Source organism: Mus pahari, chromosome X (genome assembly GCF_900095145.1).
Source record: "Mus pahari chromosome X, PAHARI_EIJ_v1.1, whole genome shotgun sequence".
Lineage (NCBI taxonomy): Eukaryota > Metazoa > Chordata > Mammalia > Rodentia > Muridae > Mus > Mus pahari.
Window position 1 is genome coordinate 65,418,405 of NC_034613.1, and position 5,670 is coordinate 65,424,074.

Here is a 5,670-nt window from a genome sequence, read left to right on the forward strand (position 1 = left end):
CACACTCTTGCTAGTGCAGACTGGAGCCCAAGGGGACCGGAGCAAAGATGGCTCTCCTTCCGGCTCAGGCCTTGAGACTCCTCCCAGGCGGACACCCCTCCTCGGGCAGGAAAGGTACCTGGTGACTGGAGCCAGACAGGGGACCCCTCCCAGAAGCTGTATCACTTCTGCAGATCGCCCTCTCTGGCAGTGCATGGGAGCAAAGATGGCTCTCCTACAGGTACTGGCCTTGAGACTGCTCCCAGGCAGACACCCCTCCTCGGGCAGGAAATGTGCGGGGTGACTGAAGTCTCAGACTATTATTGTGTGAGGAGCAATGTGTGCTCTGAGCTTTACTATAGTTTCTTTAATGATTGTGGATGCCCTTGCATTTGGAGCATAGATATTCTGAATTGAGAGTTCATCTTGGAAAATTTTATCTTCATGAGTATGAAGTGCCCCTCCTTTGGGTGGGAAGTTTATTTTATTCGATATTAGAATGGCTACTCCAGCTTGTTTCTTCGGACCCTTTGCTTGGAAAATTGTTTTCCAGCCTTTTACTCTGAGGTAGTGTCTGTCTTTTTCCTTGAGGTGCGCTTCTTGTATGCGGCAAAATGTTGGGTCCTGTTTATGTAGTCAGTCTGTTAGCCTATGGATATTTATTGGGGAATTGAATCCATTGATGTTAAGAGATATTAAGGAAAAGTAATTGTTGCTTCCTGTTATTTTTGTTATTAGAGTTAAAATTCTGTTCTTGCGGCTATCTTCTTTTAGGTTTGTTGAATGATTACTTTATTTTTCTAGGACATAATTTCCCTCCTTCTCTTGGAGTTTTCCCTTTATTATCCTTTGAAGGGCTGGATTTGTGGAAAGATATTGTGTGAATTTTGTTTTATCATAGAATACTTTGTTTTCTCCATCTATGGTAATTGAAAGTTTTGCTGGGTATAATAAAATGGGCTGGCATTTCTGTTCTCTTAGGGTCTGTATAACATCTGTCCAGGATCTTCTGGCTTCCATAGTCTCTCATGAGAAGTCTGGTGTAATTCTAATAGGTCTGCCTTTATATGTTACTTGACCTCTTTCCCTTACTGCTTTTAATATTCTATCTTGATTTAGTGTGTTTGCTGTTCTGATTATTATGTGTCAAGAGGAATTTCTTTTCTTTTCCAGTCTATTTGTAGTTCTGTAGGCTTCTTGTATGTTTATGGGCCTCTCTTTCTTTAGGTTAGAGAATTTTTCTTCTATAATTTTGTTGAAGATATTTACTGGCCCTTTAAGTTGAAAATCTTCATTCTCATCTATCGTTAGGTTTGGTCTTCTCATTGTGTCCTGGCTTTTCTGGAAGTTTTGAGTTAGGATCTTTTTGCATCTTGCATTTTCTTTGATTTTTGTGTCCATGTTTTCTATGGAATCTCCTGCACCTGAGATTCTCTCTTCCATCTCTTGTATTCTGTTGCTGATGCTAGCATCTATGTTTTCTTTCCTATGATTTCTATCTCCAGAGTTGTCTCCCTTTGGGTTTTCTTTATTGTTTCTACTTCCATTTTTAGATCTTGGATTTTTTTTTTCAGTTCCATCACCTCTTTGGTTGTATTTTCCTATAATTCTTTAAGGGATTTTTGTGTTTTCTCTTTAAGATCTTCTACCTGTTTTGCAGTTTTCCTGTAATTCCTTGAGGGATTTTTGTGCTTCTTCTTTAAGGGCTTCTACCTGTTTAGCAGTGTTCTCCTGTATTTCTTTAAGTGAGTTATTAATGCCCTTCTTTAAATCCTCTACCAGCATCATGATATAATATTTTTTCAATTTGAATTTTGCTTTTTGGGTGTGTTGGGGTAACCTGGACTCGGTGTTGTGAGAGTACTGGGTTCTGATGATGCCAAATGGTCTTGGTTTCTGTTAGTTAGATTCTTACATTTGCCTTTTGCCAACTGGTAATCTCTGGTGTTAGATATTCTATCTGTCTCTGGCTCTAGCCTGTTCCTCCTGTGATTCTGTTAGCCTCTGTTGGCACTCCTGGAAGTCTAACTCTCTCCTGAGTCCCAGTGTTCAGAGCACTCTCTGCAGACAAGCTCTCCTCTTGCAGGAAAGGTCCTCAGTGGTCTAGAGCTCAGATCCACCTCTTGGCTGAAGATGAAAGCCCAAAGATACCCTGTCCAAGAAGCTTTATTGCTTCTGCTGCCCATGCACTCTCCTGCATGGACTGGTCTCTGAGAGACCTAGGATACAAGATTATACTCTCACCTAAGCCCTGGGTTCAGAGCCCTCCCTGGATGCCTACTCTCCTCTGTCTGGGAAGGTGCCCAGAGGTCTGAGTCTCAGCTCTGCCTCCTTGCTGAGGATGAAGGTCTGAATGCACCCTGTCCAAGAAGCTCTGTTGCTTCTGCAGCCCACATGCTCTTCTGTGTAGACTGGTCTCTGAGAGACCCAGGATACAAAATGGTGCTCTTACCTGAGTCCCAGGGTCTGAGCCCTCTCTGGAGGCTGACTCTCCTCAATGATCCTAAGACCCTAGGTGTGCTAGGGCACGTGTGGCGTGGAGAGCTCTCTGGAGACCGTGGTACTGTCCGCCAAGTTCACGCTCAAGGTGGCCCGGTGCTGGTGCCAACCAGAATGATGTTCCTGCTGGCGCAAGCCCCTCTGGGTTATTTTAGAGTAGATTTTGCATTCCACTCAGCAGTGATCCCAAGATTCTGCATGTGCTAGGGTGCCTGTGGTGTGGAGAGTCCTCTGGGGACTTTGGGACCTTCCACTGAGTTCGTACCCAAGGTGCCATGGGGCTGGCGCCAACCAGAATGAACCCCAGCTGCTAGTTGGGCGGGTTTCCTGGTTCCCTGTTACTGTTGGGCCAAGCCCCTCTGGGTTGTTTTGGAAGAGATGTCTTCCCCTCACCAGTGATCCCAAGATCAAGGGTATGCTAGCGTGCCTATAGCATGGAGAGTCCTCTGGGAACCTTGAGGCATGCCATTCTTAAGGTTAGGAAAATTTTCTCCTATGATTTGTTAAAAGTAAATTCTGGGTCTTTGAGCTGAAATTCTTCTCTTTCTTCTATTCCTATTATTCTTCGGTCTTTTAATAGTGTCCTTGATTTCCTGGATATTTTGTCTCAGGAACTTTTTGAACTGATCATTAAATTCTTCTATTATATCTTCTTTGCATGAGATTGTCTCTTCCATCTCTCATATTCTGTTGGTGATGCTTGTATCTATTGTTCCTGTTCTCTTCCCTAGGTTTTCCATCCCCAGAATTTCCTCAGGTTGTGTTTTCTTTATGGTTTATTTTTCTATGAAATTTTATTCATTCTCTTCACCTGTTTTATTTTATTCTGGATTTATTGCCTTTATTTAAGGTATTCCTTAATTTCTTCCCATTTTTTTTATTTTCCTGTATTTCTTTAATGGATTTATTATTTTCCTCTTTGAGTACTTCTATTATGTTCAAACTTCATAAATTTGGTTTTAAGGTTGTCTTCTTCTGCTTCAGCTGTGTTGGAATATTCAGGGCTTGCTGTAGTAGGACAGCTGATCTCTGGTGGTGCCATATTTCCCTGGTTGTTGTTGATTGTGTTCTTATGATGGCCTCTAGGCATGCAGGTTTGGGGTAATTATAGGTTTTAGTGCCAATATTTTAGTTTGTCATTAATGGATGGGTATACTTCCCTTGGTTTCTCTTTTTTTATTGCATATTTTCTTTATTTACATTTCAAATGTTATCCCTTTTCCCAATAACCCCCTGAAATCTCCTATCCCATCCCCCTCCCCCTGCTTCTATGAGGGTTTCCCCCTCAAATACCCATACACTGGTGCATTGAGCCTTCATGAGAATGGGCCTCTTCTCCCATTGATACCCAACAAATCCATCTTCTGCTACATATGCTGCTAGAGCCATGGGGAAATAAAATACTTGCAGGTGCAAATATGGAGACAAAGTGTGGAGCAGAGCCTGAAGTAAAGGGCATCTAAAGACTGCCTCACCAGGGGATCCATCCCATATGCAGCCACCAAATGCAGACAGTATTTGGAAGCCAAGAAGTGCATGCTGACAGGAGCCTGATGTAGCTGTCTCCTGAGAGACTTTGCCAGTGCCTGACAAATACAGAAGTGGATGCTCACAGCCAACCATTGGAATGATCATGGGGTCCCCAATGGAGGAGTTAGAGAAAGGACTGAAGGAGCTGATGGGGTTTGCAACCCCATAGGAAGAACAACAATATCAACCAACCAGACACCCCCCCCCCCCCGCGCAGAGTTCTCAGGGACTCAACCACCAACCAAAGAGTCCACAAGGAGGTTTCTCTTTTCTTTGTTTCACAAGACCTAATTGGCTTGTGGTTCAGGTGATTTGAGTCTTCTGGCCCAGTAGGGTACCTGCACTGTGGTTGTGTCTACCTGTGTGACCACTAGGGTTCTGGGTGCTGGTGTTGCCTCTTGTGATTCAGACAAGTGGCATGGCCTCTGGTAGAGCAGGAGGCTTATTCCAGAGTTGTGGGAGTGATATAATGACAAAGAAGTGGAGCTGTTGGGGGAAAGATAGTCTGTCTCTGAGGAATTGTTGGCAGTCTGCAAGCAAGGTCTTACCTGGGGTTCTGGGTACAGGTGTGGCCTCTGGAAGAGCAGGGGGCTTCTGCTGGGGTTGTGGATTGGGATGTGATGACAAGGGGAGGGTTACATTATAAGTTTTAATGTCAGTCACTTTCCATTTCTTTGTATTAAAAGGACAATTCTGAAAGCTTCTGCATTTACTGAGTTGATAACAAGAAATGCAGTAATCCATTGCACCATGAACTAAAAATTGCAACTATTCTTGATAGTTATTTTGAAAACTGATCCTTAATGCTTCTAGGAAAGTACCCTTCACAAAATTTTAAACTGGTACATTAAAATGAAATTGAGTGTAATTATGGCATGTCACCTGATGGTTTGATGTATGTATTTGTTACATAATGTTTAAATCAGGTTAAAATATCTATAACGACACATATTTATTACTTCTTGGGCTGTAGTAATAGTTAAATTGATAAAGTGCTAAACTTGCAAGCATAAGTACATAAGTTTGAGCCACAGTATCCAATGATCCAGTGCACATTTTTTAAAAAGCTGCTTGTACCTAGAAGCATTTCCGTTATGGCTACTGTGTCACATGTGCATGAGTAGGTGACAGAAAGGGAAGAGGCTATGTCTACATAGCCTACCATTGTTCTGACCTGTGAACATCTGAATGATCAGTAGGCTAAAATTTCCTGAAAGAAGAAATCCTGAAACGCCTACCAGTTCAGCACCATTCAGGCCCTGAAAGCTCCCAGGAGCAAACCAGAGACTAGAAGAACTCTGCCTGGAACTCTACCCTAGGCAGGAGTGAGCCTGAGACAAATGAGCCTCATATGGAGCCATTCAGGTAGCCCTAGAAAGGAGAGAACCCAAGATAACCATCTGGACATGGAACTAGCCTGAGACAACTACCAGTTGGGGTAGACCATGCCTGAATTGACCCCTCCCTAGTGTCATAATGTACTAACAGAGCAAAGCATTCCTGAGATTACTCCTGAGACAACCCCAAACACTCAAAGACCCTGGATGCCTCTAAGAGAAACATGTAAGTGGTAGGAAAAATGGAAGAGAAAGAGAAACAGGAGGATCATGGAAAAATGAAGAGAGGCAGAGCTGGAGACTCAAGCATAATAAGGAACAGTCT

General features: G+C 43.1%; 1 non-coding gene across 1 annotated transcript; it reads left to right on the forward strand.

Moving 5' to 3' along the window:
• Nucleotides 1–5,078: 5,078 nt before the first annotated feature.
• Nucleotides 5,079–5,216, forward strand: LOC115063226. The gene has a single exon (XR_003843107.1). It is a non-coding gene; the product is annotated as a small nucleolar RNA SNORA17 (small nucleolar RNA).
• The last annotated feature ends 454 nt before the right edge of the window (nucleotides 5,217–5,670 follow it).